Below are 20,716 nucleotides of genomic sequence, written 5' to 3' on the forward strand. Positions count from 1 at the left end.
TTTGATATTTGGACTTCAGGCTTCATACATTATATAGTTTATGCCTACAATTTGTCACTTACTACTAGAATATGAAAAACGTTTCTGTTTTAAAAATGTGTTTACACAGATTACTGTAGAAACGGAACACACATGAAATGCATGTGTTCCAAATAACGATCTATTACTTGTACCCTAAACTCCAATTCACTCCCACATAATCAATCAAGGCATGAGCTGGGAGAAGTTCGTGCACGTTCTAAGACGGTGGGGGGATGGAATAGCCGGCTGTTTTCAGCTTGTCTTTATCTGCACATTTAGAAGACAAAAGACTATGGCGGAGAGGTGCGAACGGATTTAAGAAGCGATTTAAGGTGGGACGGATCTACAAGTTTTTTCGTAGGCTCTGGTAATTCTAGTGTTAAAGGACTTTGCTAATACCCTTTGGTCATGTCAAGTGTAGTCAGATATTTCACACTACCTATCCTCTCGAGAAGGTCGTCCACACGGTGCATAGGGTAAGCGTCGAATTGGGATACTTAATTAAGCCAAAGAAAGTCATTGCAGAACCTTCAGCTCCCATCTGGCTTACTAACCAAGACTATCAGGCTGGACCAGGGACTATTGTTTTCCTAAATCACACCTAGTTCCAACATTCTCTTGATCTCAAGTTCCATTTCTGCTTTTTTTGCTTCCGGGAGGTGATAGGGGCATTCCCTGACTATCATTCCGGGTTCAGTGATAATATCGTGCGCAATCAGCGAGTTCCGGCCAGGTCGTTCACTGACCACCTCCGGGACTGACAGGATGACTGCTTCCAAATCCTGCTTCTGAGCATGCATCAGATTAGGACCGAAGTTAAGAGACAATTTGCGAGCATAATATGAGTGGGGCTGAGAGGAAACAGGGGCAATCTCCCTATCCTTCCAAGGTTTCAGCAAATTAACATGGTAAACCCGCTCGGCTGAACGTCGATTAGGTTGTTTAACCACATAGTCAACCAAGCCCTTACACTCCTTAACTTCGTAAGGGCCTTGCCAATGAGCCAGTATCAGCACAAGCAGCGAGCATCCTGTTGTCCCATCCCCTGTCTTGACGGAGATTAGCTCGTGGGCAAAAGGTTCTCCCAGCTCAAGCCAAGGCTCCTTATTTGCATGTGAAGTTACTGGAGTTCTATAGGTAAATAATACAGTATATTGTTATTTGGAATACATGTATTTCATGTGTGTTCCATGTCTACAAAGATCTGGAAAAGTGTAGGATAAAAGGAAATGCAAGGCAAGTAATGATGAACACATGCCTAAAGCAGAAACTTTTTCCATGTTATATTCCATGATGTGAAGTGTATAATGTGTGAAGACATTAGTCCAAATATCAAATAAACACATGCACTTTTATTCAAGAATATAACCAAAGGAAAAAAAAAACCATTTGATTTCCATGTTGCTGTCAATGAGTTAAAAACTCAAGCTCAAATGTCAATTGACAGGGAGTTTATATGTGTTCTTAATTAAATGGTGCATAGGTAAGAACTGCTGCCTTATAACCCAAAGGTCCTTGGTTGAGACTGGGCACTCCGTGTTTTGAGTAGTGAGCTGCTATTATTATTACTATTATATAATAAAAACATACATTTGATTTGAGTCTGTAACACCTGGTGTAAATTTTGGCTACTTGTAAAAGTTAGCGCTTGTTTTTTTATTATTCAGTTTTATTCTGTCAGTGACGTTCACGTGGTACAACGAACTTGCTTCTCCCTCTCTGAGTTAAGTGCATTTTTCTCCATTCTTTTCACAAGAACAGTGATGACCACAGTGGGTGCTGTGGCTGACACCTGCTCAGAACTATTTGTTGTACCGACAATCAAAGATACAATGTCCCGTGACTGCTATCAGACTGGACAAAGGCAGGACCGTAACAACAGACAGCTTCTTCACAGCACAGTGTGGATGGGAGGAGAAATGGGGTAGGGGCCATTCTGAAGGAACACTATGTCAAGAGTGTTTTGGAGGTGAAAAGAGTGTCAGACAGAGTGATGATTATGAAGCTGGAAATTGAAGGTGTGATGATGAATGTTGTTAGCTCATATGCCCTGCAAGTTGGGTGTGCGATGAATGAGAAAGACGATTTCTGGAATGAGTTGGATGAAATGATTGACAGTGTACCCAAGGGGCAAAACTGGTGATTTGGTACAGATTTCAACAGACATGTTGGTTGAAGGGAACAGACGGAATGAAGAGGTGATGGGTAGGTATGATGTCAAGGAGAAGAACAAAGAAGGTCAGATGATAGTGGATTTTGTGAAAAGGAAGGATATGGCGGTGCTAAATACTTATTTTCAGAAGACGGAGGAACATAAGGTGGAGGAAGATGCACATAGGTAGATTATATCCTAGGCAGGAGGGTCAAACTGAAGGAGATTGAAGACTGTAAAGTGGTGGCAAGGGAGTTAGGCAACATAGGATGGTGGTCTGTAGGATGACAATGGAGATCGAGAAGAGGAGGAGAGTGAGGGCGGAGCCAAGGATCAAATGGTGGAAGTTGAAAAAAGAAGACTACAAGGTTGAGTTCAGGGAGTAGGTAAGATAGGCACTGGGTGGCAGTGAAGAGTTGCCAGATAGCTGGGCAACTATAGCAGAAGTAGTATGGGTGCCAGCAAGAAGGGTGCTTGGTGTGACATCTGGACAGAGGAACAAGGAAAAGGAAACCTGGTGGTGGAATAGGGAAGTACAGGAGAGTATACATAGGAAGAGGTTAGCGAAGAAGAAATGGGATAGTCAGAGAGATGCAGAAAGTAGACAAGAGTACAAGGAGGTAAGGAGTAAGGTAAATAGAGAGGTGTTGAAGGCTAAAGAAAAAGCATATGATGAGTTGTTTTAGAGATTGGACACTAAGGAGGGAGAAAAGGACCTATACCGTTTGGCTAGACAGAGGGACCGGGCTGAGAAAGATGTGCAGGAGGTTAGGGTGACAAAGAATAAAGATAGAAACGTACTCACAAGCGAGGAGAGTGTGTTGAGCAGATGGAAATAGTACTTTGAGAGACTGATGAATGAAGAGAATGAGAGAGAAAGAGAAGGTTCAATGATGTGGAGATAGTAAATCAGGAAGTGCAACGGATTAGCAAGGAGGAAGTAAGGACAGCTATGAAGAGGATAAAGAATGGAAAGGCCATTAATCCAGATGACATACCTGTGGAAGCATAGAGGTGCTTAGCAGTTTTTAACCAGAGGAGATGGCAGTGGAGTTTTTAACCAAATTGTTTAATGGACTCTTGGAAAGTGAAAAGATGCCTGATGAGAGGAGAAGAAGTGTACTGGTACTGATTTTTAAGAATAAGGAGGATGTGCAGAGCTGCAGTAACTACAGGGGAATAAAATTTATGAGCCACAGCATGAAGTCATGGGAAAGAGTAGTGGCAGCTAGGTTAAGAAGGGAGGTGATTAATAGTGAGCAGCAGTATGGTTTCATGCCAGGAAAGAGCACCACAAATGCAATGTTTGCTCTGAGGGTGTTGACAGAGAAGTATAGAGAAGGCCAGCAGAAGTTGCATTGTGTCTTTGCGGACATGGAGAAAGCATATGACAGGGTGCCTCGAGAAGAGTTGTGGTATTGTATGAGGAAGTTGGGAGTGGCAGAGAAGTATGTAAGAGTTGTACAGGATATGTATGAGGGAAGTGTGACAATGGTGAGGTCTGAGGTAGGAGTGATGGATGCATTCAACATGGAGGTGGGATTACATCAGGGGTCGACCCTAAACCTTTTCTTATTTGCAATGGTGGTGGACAGGTTGACTGACGAGATTAGACAGGAATTCCCGTGGACTATGATGTTTGCTGATGACATTGTGATCCGTAGCAAGAGCATGGAGAAGGTTGAGGAGACTCTGGAGAAGGGGATATTTGCTCTAGAGAGGAGAGGAATGAAGGTCAATAGAAAAAAGACAGAATACATGTGCATAAATGAGAGGGAGGTCAGTGGAATGGTGAGGATGCAGAGTTGGCGAAGGTAGATGAGTTTAAATACCTGGGATCAACAGTACAGAGTAACAGGGATTGTGGAAGAGAGGTGAAAAAATAGTGTAGGCAAGGTGGAAATGGTGGAGAAGAGTGTCAGCAGTAATTTGCAACAGATGGGTATCAGGAAGAGTGAAAGGGAAGGTATACAAGACGGTAGTGAGACCAGCTATGTTATATGGGTTGGAGACTGTGGCACTGACCAGAAAGCAGGAGACAGAGTTAAAGATATTAAGATATGCATTGGGTGTGACAAGGATGGACAGGATTAGAAATGAGTACATTAGAGGAACAGCTCAGGTTGGATGGTTTGGAGACAAAGTCAGAGAGGCGAGATTGCGTTGGTTTGGACATGTGCAGAGGAGAGATGCTGGGTATATTGGGAAAAGGATGCTAAGGATAAAGCTGACAAGCAAGAGGAAAAGAGGAAGTCCTAAGAGAAGGTTTATGGATGTGGTGAGAGAGGACATGCAGGCGATGGGTGTAACAGAGCGATCTGCTGTGGCAACCCCTAATGAGAGCAGCCAAAAAAAGAAGAAGAAGATATTTATCTTTGTATTATGTGTTGTCCTTGCATGTTGCACCAATACTATCAATATAAATTCCTAGTACACATTAGTGTACCTAGCCAATAAAGTGAATTCTAATCCTGATTCTGATATCTGTACACCTTAGACTATAAATTTAACAGCAGGTTATGTCACTTGCAAAAATTCTCAGATAATTATGCAATTATGGGGTGTATTAATAAAGGGGATGAGAAAGAGTATGGGAGTCAGGTGCAGAAATTTGTTTCTGGGTGCAAAGAGAATTGTCTGCATCTTAACATCAGCAAAGTCAAGGAAATGATTAATAGACTTTCATAACACCAAAGAGCCTCTATGTTTGGTCACTATTCAAGGAGTGAATGTAGAGGTGGTGTACTCCTACAATTACTTTGGTTGTCTACATAAATGACAGGTTGGACTAATCTTGGAAAAGAGAGGAACTATGTAAGAAAGGACAGAGCAGGCACTTCTTCCTTTTTTCCATTTTTTAAATTATTTTTGATGTATTGTGATGGGTGGCCATAGCCATTACCCTGCTGGGACGCCAGCTGGATGGAAAGACCAGGGGAGTTAGTATCTGCAAGGCACTACCTCCCCTGGGATGTTAGAGGGCAGCCCTCCTGGGCAGCTGTGGCACCACAGATTCCCACAGGGCACGATGGGAGTTGGAGTTTGGCACAGCCCTGTTGAGTTCCATGAGGATTGCCACGGGGAGTTGCAGAGCCCTATTTTGGGCTTTGACCACACTTGGGAGTGATTTCAGTTCTGATTAATAAGCCACCTGGAAAACTCCCAGGACCTGCTTAAAAGGAGCAGCCTCACTCCATTCAGGGGAGCCAGAACTGGGAGGAAGAGGGACGAAGTTTGACTGCAGAGGAGTGGAGGAGGAAAGAAGAGAAGAAGAAGAAGAGGAAGACAACGATGATGATGATGACAGCAGGAACTGTATATTTTGTGTTTGGCATACTGTTTTGTTGAGGGGAGTGAGGGAGATACACTTCCCGTGTGGAAATAAATGTGTGCTGTGCTGAACTCGTGTCTCTGCCTGTCTGTGTCAGGGTTGTGGCAGCTAGAGCACCCCTGGTTTCCACGATATTTATGTACTGTATCTATATATGTATTTGTGAATTTATGAAAGCTGTACATAACTTTGGTCAACTTTTATTGTTTTTAATGTGCTCTATAAATAAAATCTACTTGACTTGACCTAGAAGACTGTTTTCCTTCAATGTATGTTCATTGGCAGTGACCTCCTTCACAGCTTCTAAAATTCTGATTGCCAGTGTAATTTTCTATTCAGTAGTGATGGTAAAATCACTCCAAGAGAGTCCCACTGAATCAACAAACTAATTAAAAGGACAGGCTCAGTTATGGGATGCACCCTGAAGGAAGTAGCAAAGGAGAGAATTAAAACAAAACTGAGTGTCATTATAAACATTGGAGTACATCGTCTCTCTGACACATTGACACCAAGTACGTTCAGCCAACAAATTATTCAGCAAAAGTGTGTCAAGAAATGGTATTGGGACTCTTTTATTTACCAACAGTAATATGCCTGTATAATCCCTCACTGTGACTGAATATTTATTTGAATATTTTTTAAAATATTCCACCTTTTTAGTCATTGTGGTGTATGTTCATCAGTGTGAAAGTTAAAAGCAAGAAATCCACACAAGAATAAAAGAAAAAATAGTTACACATGTAGAATAAAAAGCAAAAAAAAGGGAAAATGTATCTTCTCTAAATTTAGCTTTTCTTGAGAAACTTTAGTTGTTTCTGTACTTAAAAGTTATTTACTTCTTCTTCTATACTTAAAGGTTCTTAACTTCTTATATACTTAAAGATTCTTAGCTTCTTCTTCTGTACACTATAAGTGTACGGTTCTGCACTTAAATAAGTGTTGTTTTATGAATTACTTTACACACTCAAAAAGCCCGTAGGCCCATAAGCACATAGGCATGTGCACAGGCACGGTCACGGTTTAAAACCGTATGCCTCTATACCTTACACAAGACAAGGCTGTCACTAACTGAAGAATAATGTTTACTCAAAGCTGTTAGAAATGGCAAGAATATACCAATACAATTGTACTTATGGGGGTTTTAGGAACCTCCCAGAGATTATGCATTGTCATCTAGTAAAATATTTATGAATCTTATATAACTAGGGAAATGGCTTTTACACTGTGTATGTTGCCATTTATTTTAAATTCATTAAAAATGTGCTTAATTGCATGAAGACAAATTTTGCTTTTAAATGCCACAACAAAAACATCCTGACAGATAAAAAATGTCAACTTTTGTAGCGTAGCATTAGGGAGGGACTGTGTACCTCCAGCTTTTGTGAACTTCATGAAAGATCTTTTCAGGAAGCACTGCTTTAGCCTACTGGAATGATATTTCCCAATGTTCAAGTACTGTGTATTAATGTCTTGAAAGATTTAAAAGAGGATGCTGTGAATGGGTATTAGAGTCATAGTTCAAAGTGGAAATAGAAAGCAGGAAATACATACTGAGGTAGAGAAAGTGAGAGAGAGCTAAGTGCAAGTGCAATTGCCAGTTGAACAGAAGTAAAACTGACTAAAATAAGTTGCAAAGTTTAACAGAGTGCTTGCGTGTGATGTTTTATAAATGTTTGCATAGGCATTCAGTTAGATAGATAGATAGATAGATAGATAGATAGATAGATAGATAGATAGATAGATAGATAGATAGATAGATAGATAGATAGATAGATAGATAGATAGATAGATAGATAGATAGATAGATAGATAGATAGATAGATAGATAGATACTTTATTAATCCCAATGGGAAATTCACAAGTTAATTAGTTAGTAAAGTAGCAGCCTGATTTTAACACACAAAAAAATCCCACTAAAATAAGCGTGGGTTCAATTGCCAGTTTTGTTTCATGCCACTGTTTTTAATCTCTGTGACTGTTACAGTGTACATCTAGCAAAGTGCATTTCCTGTACGAATGCTGTGAGAACAACTTTAAAATAGCACTCTTTTTAACACTATGCAGTGTAATAACCCACAGACTGTGCATTGTAAAGTATACATTCAATGCTCTATGAACTGAGGAAACTTCTGAAAACTCTGAAGCATAAGTTGAAATTCATGAAATAAGTCATCATTATGCAGTACTAGATGAAAATTGTTAGGTACACTTTATTTTTTTTTCTTGTTTTTTAGTGGAAATGGTCCTCCATACTTTGCATATGAGAGCATGTAGAGATATGTGTTGATTTCCATTTGAATTGCATGCTGTCAAAAGTGTTTTATAAAAATTATTAGTAATATTTTGAAAACTTAAGTAGTAGAAAATTAAAAATTTAATAATGTACTTGAATGTTTTAAGTGTCTTATGAAAAATCAAGGTGACAGACAAACCATATTATGATTTAAAGGAGCCATGATCTTTTTCTTGATCATAACACGGACCCATCTTCCACAGGTCCTGCCATAATTTCTTTTTCCAAACTGTTTTGAATGAAAGAGTTGGAGCACTCAGTAATGCACCTTTCTATCCTGCCCACCACAATCTCTGCCTTCTAACAATATCATTTCTGTATTCTGTCTAACTGTACTGAAACTCTTGATTTCTGGCTTCTTCTGCCACATTCCCCTGCCACAACACTTTCCACTAACATCAATATGCCAGAATAAGTTTGCTGAGAAAACTAAGATATCCAGAGCTTATCTCTGCAGTACTGTGTACTAGATATAGCACTATTCAATAGCTGGGGTCATACATGCATATGCCCACACTCACATTGAACCTTATATTCATGTCTTTGAGATGTGGTAGGAAAATTGAAGTACCGGGGGAACACACAAGCAAGCACAGGGAAAACATGTAGATTCAACAAACATAATAAACAGGTGCAGGATTCAAGCCTAGGATGTTGGGTTTTTGAGGTGGCCATTTTAACCATTGTGCTATTATTTTTTTTATGTATTCTCCTCCAATCATAAAATGATGCATTTTAAAGTAATTCAGTACTATATATATTCTTTTTGCTCCGTATGAGCATTTATTTTGTACTTTTTTTAACTCATTCAAGTCCAATGATGCAAAGACCCAAGAGGTACTGGCAGCACAAAGCAAAAATTAAAACCAGTAACAAATTCAAGAAGGGATACCTATCAATTGCATAGCAAACTGAGGGATACACTTAGATTTGGTTGGAAGGCAATAGGAATAAAGGTGTTATTTTAAGAATGTGTTATAGACCTCCAAATGCAGGCAATAATTTCATTAAGCATCCTTTTATGAAAAAGTCAGTTTAGACAGAGATATTATAGTCATAGGGAACTTTAATTTTTAGAATATTAACTGAATTAAACTTCTAAACAATGGATTACAAGACCTGGAACTTTTAAATGTAATCATTGACCATTTTTTAAAATAGTATGTTAAAGCCCAAAACAAGGGGAAGCCTGCCTAGATTTAGTATTTTGCAATTACCAGGAAGTCAGAGTTGTTTGTGACGCAGAAGTGATACCACTGGTGCTTAGCTGGTTGTCATATCTGTTAGGGAGAAAGGAGGAAAATCAAAAGGCAACAATGTCAACCCATGACTAGGTGGAATTACTGCTTCATAAGCCTTCAAGTTGTCTCCCAAGCACACATGTATGACAATATATAATAATAGACTAAAAAACACATTTTACTTAATTTCTGACACTATATGAAATAAATAAATAAATATGATTTTAAGAGTGGTAGATGCACACAAAAAAACTAGCAGTTAATTAGACTAGTTACTGTATATCTGCAGTATTCTATTCATATTTAGAGCACCAACTGCAGTTCTAGACACCACCATACAAAAACACACATAGGAGACCTACTTTACAAGGTGTGCAGAGAAAAGCAGCCAAAAGCTTGCCATAAAGTGCATGTATTCTGTAACATATTCAGTAAAAATTTTACATTTTAACAAACATCACAGAGATGATCAAGGAGGCTAATAGGATGTTAGATTATATAGCAGTGTGCAGAGTACAAGTCAAGGCAAATTATGATTAAGCTATATTGCGTAATGCACTAGTGAGGCCTCATCTGGAGTACTGCGAACAATTTTGCTTGAAAAGCACCAAATGTTCCAAGAAGAAAGACTAGGATGATTCTACTTACTTAGAAGTTTGAGCTATGAAGAAATATTAAAGGAGTTGTTCCTTCTAAGTTTAAGTAAATGGAGATACGAAGGTGACATGAATGAAGTCTTTAAAATTATAAAGAAAGTAAAAAAAACAAGTAGCACAGTGAATCCCAGCTGTTACTTTAAAATGAATTCTTCAACAAAAACATATGGACACAGTTGGACATTTGTTAAGGGCTTGTTTCACACAAATGTTACACAATTTTTCTTCACACAAAGAGCCACAGACAAATTGAATAAATTGCCAATATGGTAGAGAGCAGGGGCCTCATGCATAAACGGTGTGTATGCACAAAAATGCTGCATACACCCATTTCCTCACACACTTTGAAATGTATAAAAACTAAACTTGGTGTAAAGCCGCGCACTTTTCACAGAAGCCCCCTACCTTGTGTATGCATGTTTCTGGTCAGTTTTGCAAACTGGTGGCACCCAGCATCTAAACAGTGCTACTGTTTCTGTGTCACATCGTTTACAAATTTAATAATTTTGTAACAATATAATGGTGCATGGAATGGCCAAACTCTTCCAACTACTATAGTTGCTTTAGCATTGTTAGAAGACATTGCAAATGAAAGAATTAAAAGAGAGCATGAATTTATAGATGATGATGACTAGCTATTAAGTCAATTTCAATTTCCAAGAGATATCCTCTTGGAGCTGTGTGCTGAACAGGTGTCAGGTTTTCCAAAGGTAGACTTTGAGGAATTGTGCTCTCCGGTTTTTAGCCACAGGAGCTTTTCAGCAGGAACTTGCTGACCAATTAGGTATTTCACAAATATCACAGAGTCGTGCCATGCCAGCTGTATAGGATGGTATTATCTGCTTGTCATCTAGATATATAAGATTTCCTTACACTGTGGTTGAACTGAGAAACATTAAAGCACAATTCGTAGCAACATCCAGTTTTTCAAATGTAATCGGAGCAGTCAGGTGCACACACATTGCTATTCCAGTGGAGCTGGACAAGTTACATCAGCCAGGGATGAATCGCCAAAAGAATGAGCTGGCAATACATCAAATATAGCTGGAAAACCTATAATAACGGCAGCTCCGTACAGTTGCAGGTGCTTTTTCCAACTAGTACAGCAAAAGGCAAGCAATTCCTTTAAAGATAGTGAGTCACCTCAAATAGCCATGTAAAGAGAAGAGAATTGATCCGTTGTGTCGCTCAACGCCAATGCTACACTATAAAGGTGCCTTCAGAGAATGAATTTGCTTATGTAAATATAATGCATTTTCATTCTATTAATGTGCTGCTCTATTGTCCACAGAAGGTGTGTTGCATTGTGCAGGAATGTAGCATCCTGCATAATGTGCCACACAATCATGGTATGCCTGTACCTGAAGAGATGTGGTATGATGAACCTAACCCTGACCCACCAAATTATCAGCCAAATTGGACAGTGTTGCAGCTTTGTTTGAATGTAATTAGCAGAATGTAAAATGCAGCATTTATTTTTTAACCAATTTATTTAAATTGTGGTCAATATCACATAGTACAGTCCTTATATTCCTTAGTCAACTGGCCACATCTTTTACAGCATCCAATATTGCATTTTGTGACTCCAGAACAGCGTCCGTCAGCACACAGCTAGATGGCCGCTCAATAATTTCTTAAGCAGAAGTATGTGAGTACAGCCAGCATTTGAAGATGTGCTGGACACAGCAGCACCATCTCCACATGAAGTCACGTCATTGGCATGGGGGTCAGCGTTTGTAATATTATCTGAAACAGAATAAACAGATGGTGGACTGTGACTTGCCTTTTCACATCGACTTTGATATCTAACCTCTTATTTTTTATTTCGTGAACTGTGTGACTTTCTGAACTTGAACTTTCAAGGGTCTCTGCCACACTGTATCACTTCCTTTTCTTGCTTATACCCCTGCTTAAGGAAACAAATAGTGCATTTTTCCTTGCCTCCACTTCACATTCTCTGAAATTCTTCTTTCTTCCGTGTGATTTTGCCATTGTCTTTTAACAAAACACCGAACGGAAGGTATATTTATATTGATTTGCATATTAAAATATGCAAAATTCTGGGAGGAGTCAGGGTGGAACTGTAAGTGCGTGTACGTTAATAAAGGGGAAGTGCATGGAACTTGGTGTACCCACAATTTTATGCATCTGGATTTTTTTGTCCATACGCACATTTCTGTTTTTGTCCATACGCCATGGTTTAGTGTGAATTTTACACACTGTGTTTTACAAAAGGCCCCAGGACTTTAGGGACCTTCAGATCTCAATTTAACTGTATTTTTGGTCAATTAGAAAAATGATTGGTGAGTTTTTTGGACTGAATAGCCTGTTCTCAATAAAGTTATTATTTTTTAATATTCTAATGCCTCACACTCACAAGCTAAGGCAATTCTTCTTCTTTCGGCTGCTCCTGTTAGGGGTTCCCACAGCGGTTCATCTTCTTCCATATCTTTCTGTCCTCTGCATCTCATCACCTGCATGTCCTCTCTCACCACATCCATAAACCTTTGCTTAGGCCTTCCTCTTTTCCTCTTCCCTGGCAGCTCCATCCTTTGCATCCTAATATACCCAGAATCTCTCGTCTGCACATGTCCAAACCAATGCAATCTTGCCTCTCTGACTTTGTCTGGCAACCATCCAACTTGAGCTGACCCTCTAATGTACTCATTTCTAATCCTGTCCATCCTCGTCACACCCAGTGCAAATCTTAACATATTTAACTCTGCTATCTCCAGCTCTGTCTCCTGCTTTCTGGTCAGTGCCACCGTCTCCAACCCATATAACATAGCTGGTCTCACTACCATTCCTGTAGACCTTCCCTTTCACTCTTGCTGATACCCGTCTGTCACAAATTACTCCTGACACTCTTCTCCACCCATTCCACCCTGCCTGCACTCTCTTTTTCACCTCTCATCCATCATCCCCATTACTCTGTACTGTTGATCCCAAGTATTTAAACTCATCCACCTTCGTCAACTCTACTCCCTGCATCTTCACCATTCCACTGACCTCCCTCTCATTTACACACATGTATTCTGTCTTGTTCCTACTGACCTTCATTCCTCACATCTCTAGAGCATATCTCCACCTCTCCAGGGTCTCCTCAACCTGCTCCTTACTATCGCTACAGATCACAATGTCATCAGCAAACATCATAGTCCATGGGGACTCGTGTTTAATCTCGTCTGTCAACCAAAGATGGCTAAATCCAGAGATGTATTTTCCCTGAACTCTGTGGAGGTTGAAGTATTATTTTGATCATGGGTACACCCTCATATGCTGCACATTTGGGGAATAGATGTGCCAAAACACATATATATTTTCATAATAAGCAATTTCTTGTATATACATGAGGAATAGATAATTCAACAAACAGAAAACAGTAAGAAAACCCTGACTGCCTCACAAGGCATAGCTACTTGGTTTACCAGCCCCTTCCCAGGTGGTGGGTGACTCATCCACCAAGATACCAAATAAGCGATCAATGTCACAGTTATCTTCATCTCCCACACATTCTTCTGCTACTTCTCTAATACAATGGCCTTTCTACTTCCTTGTCAATGTGAGACATTATCAGATTTCTATGTGACTCTGACCACACAAATCTCTTTGCCAATGCATTACCACCTCTTATTATGTGCAGCTGTAGGTTAATCAAAAGGAGTATAGACAATTGTCCTGGTCTAGTCTCCAGAAGTCAAAGCTCAAATAATGACAACAGTGCACCAACTAAGAACAATAAATGAAATGCTTTACCTGTCACAGAGGGTCAGTCAGATGTCCAAAGATGTTGTTGCAGCACAGGTGCAGGTATTTGGTCATCAAAGGTATCTTTATCAATTAAAAACTAAAGAACTGTATGTTTTGTTTTATCTTGTTTTTGTTCATCATTTTGATTGGTATTTGCTAGTTTAAGAATAAGTATCCTTATTCTAATGATGGATTTACAATAACAAAAACATTATTATTACAGATGCAGCAATTCTTTTTTTTAAAGAGTATACAATATTCTTTTATTTTTGAGATAGAAGTATAGTAACCACCAAAAACATTTTGATTTTATCTTTTCTTGAAAGATTAATAAAACTTAATTCAGAGTAAAGAATATGTGTCAGTTATAATCACTGAAACAATAAAAGTTTGTTTCTTGCTAATTGGCATGCACAACATTCTACAGAGTAAAATATGCAAGAATAAATTGGAGATACTTGTTGTAATGTGTCACTTTTCAATGGTTGCATAATGTGTGTGTATGTATACAGTATGTTTATATTGTTAGGAATGCAGTTTTTATATATTTATATGCCAAGAGAAAATGTTGACACTTTATATTTGTCATATTATTTGAATAAATAAAGATTATTTTAAAAATTATAGCATAATAATTGTTTCCCATTACTGGCACTAAGTGGCACAAGAGACTCAGGCAATTTTACTACAGGTAGGTGTGTCAGTTTGATATTTTAAACAATGCACTTCACCCTGTTATTCTCAGACCTATGGAACTTGATAGGCTGTATATTCTTTAAAAATATGGCATCTGAGCACAATGTGGATTGATTTTAGGAATAATTTCAAAACATGGAGCAACAAGGGTGGAAAATGTACTTAGCTCACAGAGATGTTTAGTGAAATATTGGTGAACCAAATTAATAAATGATTTCTGTTGTGCATGTTTAATGTTTACTTGTTTTTTCTGCTTTCTTGAGAAACTAATCTGTAAAGATGATATGCCTCTCGCAGTGAATTGTCAATCAGTCATTTTCTAACCCACTTAGGCCTGAACAGGGTCACAGTCTATCCCAAGTAGCACAGGGCACAATGCAAGGCTCCGGTCCATCATAGGGCAAACAATCATATACATACACATACACACCCCAACCTCACACTAGGGCCAATTTAGGACTGACAATTTCTGGATCATAAAATCTAATTCTTCTTCATACTTTACCTTTATAGTTAAAATTGAAAAGGAGTTTGCTTGTCTTTCTCAGTTTAATGACAAAATCCAAAGACAAAAATGGGTGGATGGATTTTTAAGACATATATGGTACAAGCACTTGATTATAAAAAAGGATCTTTTATTAAGAAAATAAACTATGGAGAATACATGTACAAAAACTGTAGTAACTACAGAGGATGTGTGTGATGAAAAAACTCTTGACTCCAGCTTTACTATGTGGCATGTTTCAAACCCTACCGCTTAGAGGAGTCAATACTGTTTTTATTTCTCAGTAATTATTCATTCATAATAACGTAAATCATAGCATACATCTTGCCACATAGTGAATGAGAGTGTTAATGAATGAGTTTGTGTATTGGGGGACTACATCAGGACTGGGATTCTTCAGGACTTGACATGAAAATATGGGAACTTCTCACACTTAAGAAGGTCAGAAATGCCTATAATTTGCAATAATACTATAATAAAAATGGTACAGCTTTGACTATGAATGAAAACCACTACTTTATAAAAGTCATGGTTATGTATTAGAAATTCAGATCATAAGGCTATTATATTAATAATGTTAATTCTGAGCTCCAGATATTCAAAACATATTGAGAAAATGGAACAAACAGATGTGCAAAGGCAAATCATAATCAACAAGGGGTCTCCGCCCCCTGCTCGCTTCGCTCGCCTACCCCCGGTGTTGGGTAACCCGAAATACATTGATGAATGTATGAGATATGTACCTGCTTTGCTTGCGGCATTTCAGACGCGCGCTGTAGGCGCCTGCGTTCATTGATTATATCCAGGCCGGCTCGTGTCTGTATCTCCGTCAGTTGTGGTCTTTCATTTTGAACCCGTGGCTGCTTTGCTTCCGCAGTTTCTGACGCGCGTTGTAGGCGTCTGTGTAAATTGGATTTGTCCATGCGGAGCTGTTTGGTTTTGGAGCCGAGACAGTTTTGCCTCCGCGGTTTCAGACGCGCGTTGTAGGCGCCTACGTCTATTGTTTTTATCCATGCGGGCTCGCTTTTGTAACTCCGTTAGTTGAGCTGGATCGTTTTGGAGCCGTGACTGTGACTCCATTAGTTATCCGTTGTCTACCGTTAGTAATATTGATAATTGCACTTACTGTTAATACGGAGCGTTTTCTGTGGTTGTACCATTAATAATGCATCACTGTAATGTGATTCACATATGTTATATGGTTTGGACGTGTGAGGATGCCATACGTTTAATACGGAGAGTTTGTTTATTCTCATTACCCGGACCATGCTGTGTAGTGTGGACGTTTAGTTCAGAAGCGCGTTGTAGGCGCCTGGGCCTTTCGTACTTTCTCGCGCCTTACGTACTATCTTTGTGGACCTTTGCGGACGCCGTAGTGTCTTACGTGTGACTCTGGGGTGCAGTGCAGAATCCTCTTTTCTGTGTAGCTGTGTCGCTAGTCGTTCGCTATGGGCGCATTGTTGCTTCATGTCCTATTCAGAAGCGCGTTGTAGGCGCCTGTGCCTTTCGTACTTTCCCGCACCTTCCGTACTATCTTTGTGGACCTGTGGGGCCTCCGTAGCCTCTTCCGTTTGACTCTGGGGTGCAGCGCAGAATCCTCTTTTTTGTGTGGCTGTGTCGTTAGTCATTAGCTATGGGCGCGTTGTTGCTTCATGTCTTAGTTACATTAGTTGAGCTCTTTCGGTTTTGGGCTGTGACTCCTTCATTCGCGGTGGATCAGATTTCACTTGCGGTTTGCGCCTGCGCACTATGTCTCATGGTCCCATCGCTGTGTACCTGCGTCCATGCCTTCGATTCTCGGTTAGTAATATGGATGAGTATCACCCAGTAAAAAAAGACAAGGAAATCAGACTTTTGGAGTAGATTTTTCCTGCTTTTTGTTTCAAAAAGAAAGCAACTGAACTATCTGAGCTGTGTTTAATGATCCCCAGAAAAACCAAACTATGCTTCAGAGAAACACAATATGTACTCCCACCTAGCATTAGACAATGAATAAATTGTGTTTGTCCTAATAGTTTTGTAGCAGTGAAAGGTAAGTGTTGCTTACTCAATACTTAATTTTAACAGCTGTGAAATACAGTGGATTTGATATTCACATATGAATAATGCTTCTAAATATAATGTACACCAAAGTATTTAAGAGGAAGATTTTGTTTTTTCTCATTTAATTACCAACAGCTCTGAAATATAGATGTTATCCTATTAGGAACACTTTGATACATTTTGACATATTGTGTTCATGAAGAACAAGGTCTTGCTGTATGGGACACAGTTTCCATATCAACCCAAAGTAAACTTGGTGTCCGTTTTTAAATGAAATGCAGCAGACACGAGTAGTTAGAGCATCTGTGAGAACAGGATTAAAAAGCAGTTGGTGGACAGCTGTAATGTGTGTATAAGCTGCAGCTGCATTGCCACTCTCTCACTAACTTCATCTGCACATCTTGTGTGTACTGTATAACTTAAATAACATCTTATCCCATTCAAAGGTTATTGTATATTACATTTGCTGTTGGCATACTCGTATCAGTGTGTGCTTTATATAATGTATTGACCATTAAAAACCTGACAGGTATCAAATTGGAGTTCTATTCCTGCATATTAAAGAACATACACCCTTACATTCTGAAGTTAGAAGAGAGATTTACCAGCAGCAAATATTTGTCACTGTCCTCTTTTTTCCTCTGTTGTTTATCTCCACTGTCTCCACTTTCCACTCCCACACACCTATGCCATGTCATTGCATTCCAGGGCGGGCATGGCTTTGATGTCATTTTTACAAAATAACATATAAAAATGGTAGAAATGCTTATATTAAAATTGGAAGTTAGTAGGGTAGATGCCAACTGTTAATTTGAAATGTGTTCTTCATCTAAAACATGGAGGCTCACATGAAAGTTCCTTAAAAGTTAATTTCAAATAAAAAATAAGAGATTTCTGTTAACAAGCTGATCAATAAGTAAGATAGCAGTACTTTGATGACCTCCAAATTTTGACTTACTTTCAAAATCTATTAATGCCTGTTTGATTTGTCTCACAGTTATCCCATAAGTTATTATAGCACCATATCATAAAATTTTATGTCTCCATGTCAAAACATTCCTGGGATTACATTTTATATTTATAAAACCCCAACAGTGCATTATCATCAAGATTTTTGAGCTCAACACTTACATGTTTAAAAAATTGTACAACTCTTGGGAAAGAATACAGCCTTGTGGGTCTCCTGTGTTATTAGATTTTAATAGTGACACAGTACAGTCCAATCTTTCTTCCTGGCTTCAATTTACAAGCAAATTGCACAATCACAACATAAACATGTGTCCTATCAATCAGCCATTGCAGTTGGATAGTGCTGAATCTTTATTAGATTTTTAGCTGACTCTAAATGTTAAAAAGAGGTTGTTTATCATGGTTTACAGGAAATCTCAGGACCCCTTGATGCATGGTAAGCATGTTTATATGCCTATAAGAGGGTTGCAAATCTCAGAAAAATGCATTTCAACATGAAATTCTTAAAACACTTCATGGATCTACAGATCTGGACATAATATAAATCATTCATTAACATTTGTTTGATTTTTCTTCATTGCCAATTTTTTCCAAAGGTTAGAGACAACCCTTCTATCAACTGTCTATAAAAAATGTTTCTGAAAAAAGTATTCTAATTGATATGCATACACTTGAAAAGTTTTAAAACTGACTGACCTGGGGCCTCATGTATAATGCCGTGCGTAGAACTCACACTATAACATGGCGTAAGCACAAAAGCGGGATTGTGCGTACGCACAGAAAAATCCAGATGCAGGAATCTGTGCGCACGCAAAATTTCACGTTCCTCCACTACATAAATCCCGATCAGCGTGAAAAGTAACGCACGTGCACGCGCCTTCTGTCCCGCCCCAACTCCTCCCAGAATTACGCCTCTTTGAATATGCAAATCAATATAAATAGCCTTCTGTGAAAAGACAATGGGAAAAGCACAGGGGAAAATATAAGAATTTCAGCGAATACCAAGTGGAGGCAAAGGAAAAACGTACTATTTGTTGGTTTAAACAGTGGTATAAGCAACAAAAGAAAGTTGATCGAGTGACAGAGTGTCGGAAAAACTCGAAAGATCAAATTCACAAAGTCGCACAGTGCCCGAAATAAAAAAGAAATCACATATCAAAGTCGCCGTGAAAAGGCAAGTCGTAGCCCACCGTCTGAGTGTCATATGAAAGCGTATTAGGGTACAAACAAAAAACATAGGCACACAGTGGGAAAAAAGCACGAAATGTCAACTTTAATCTCGAAATTTCCACTTTAATCACGTAGTTTATTTTGCCATTAAAGTAGAACATCATAAACTTCATCTTAAAATCGTTTATTTGACTAGTTTCTCGAGTAGCATGTTGAATGCTTTGTTCTGTGTTTGATCCTCTATGTGCTCTGTGTGTGAATCACTACGTGCTTCCGTTCTTTCTCTTTCTCCGACAGGACACAGAATGCATTACATTCGAGATATTACAGCTCTCTGAATAATTAAAATACTGAGATGTATACGTGATATCATTTTCATGATGATAGGAATGAAAGCATGTTATTAAACATGGGAACACGGTGGCGCAGTTATTGTTCATATCTCACGCAAGAGGCTTGCTGCGCCATGTGCGACCTTCGATGAAATAATTTATTACAGAAGTACTGTCTCTTTCAAACGTACTAACCTCCAATTCCTGTCCATACTTTTCTTTCTCCAATCGCCACACAATCAGCTCTGTAATAGACGTTAAGCCATTTGTAAGCTTAGAACGCCGATTCTTCAAAACTTTTAAGGAACATTGAAATATCTTCGTAGTACATGTTTAATTATTCTATTCGTCTATCCTTCCAGTGTCGCATCAGCACCAGCAAGAATACAGCGCAAGGCAGGAGCTATCCTTGAACTAGCTATACGCTGCGGCACCGTGTCCTCACATGTTTAATTATTAACAATACAGATTATTTAAATGAAGTTAAAGTTTTATCTGTATACTATAAGCAACATATTTTGCTGCATTTCATCTTAAAAATGATATTGTCATCATACGCGCTTTATAAAGTAGTGCAGGTTGTGCAATATTATAACTGTAGTGTAAGTTTACAGTGAGGTGATTGTACTTATAAGTACAAACAGTTCTACAAGGAGCACTTGATGGACTGATTGAGTGCGTTTATAGTTCTTGGGATGAAACTGTTTCTGAAACGCGAGGTCCGTACAGGAAAGGCTTTGACGCTTTTTGCCGTGGTTGAGGTAGTGTGTACTTGAAACTGTATACCGATAATTCTCTTTCCGATCATCTGCTGCTGTGATTCACACTCAGATACAGTGATATAAATACTCCGAGTGGTGCAGTGAGAGTAATATGGAAAAAGATGATCCGCAGTGGCAACCCTTAATGGGAGCAGCAAAAAGAAGAACAAGATGCAGTGAGCGTAACAACGCTAAAGCAGTTATGGTATTTGGAATACTATGGCTATTCCCTGGCCCATTATATTGCTACAGGTTAATTACGATCAGATGCATTACACTAATAAACAATATGCAGTTAATTTCAGTGTATTTATAAAGCCGCGTCAGGAATGTGGAGCTAAGAAAGAAAGGATGAGCACACAGGAACAGTAGTTTGACCATTCTGTGGACCATTATATTGTTTCAGGTTAATTACAATCAGATGCATTAAATTTATGAACGATATGCGGTTAATTTCAGTGTATTTGATAAAGCCGCCGCCGTGGATGTGGATCTAAGAAAGGGTGATCACACAGGAACAGTAGCACTGCTTTGACGCTGGGTGCCGCCAGTCTGCAAAACCGAGCGGAAAAATTGCGTACGCCAAGGTATGAGTTACCGTGGAAATGTGCGTGGCTTTACGCCAAGTTTAGGTTTTATACATCGCGATTTGAGCGTGGAAAGGTTCGTACGCAACATTTCTGTGCGTACGCACCGTTTATACATGAGGCCCCTGGCCACAAGCTTTGCCTGATTTTACATACTTAAAATGAATTCTAAGAGATTCAAGTTATTTTCATATTTATAATAGTTGTTA

The 20,716-nt window shown here is 38.9% G+C and overlaps 1 pseudogene; it reads right to left on the reverse strand.

The window, feature by feature from the left end:
- Positions 1–611: 611 nt before the first annotated feature.
- The window catches only part of LOC114645492 (uncharacterized), a 46,485-nt pseudogene continuing 26,380 nt past the window's right edge, over positions 612–20,716 (reverse strand).

Source organism: Erpetoichthys calabaricus, chromosome 2 (genome assembly GCF_900747795.2).
Source record: "Erpetoichthys calabaricus chromosome 2, fErpCal1.3, whole genome shotgun sequence".
NCBI classification, from domain to species: domain Eukaryota; kingdom Metazoa; phylum Chordata; class Cladistia; order Polypteriformes; family Polypteridae; genus Erpetoichthys; species Erpetoichthys calabaricus.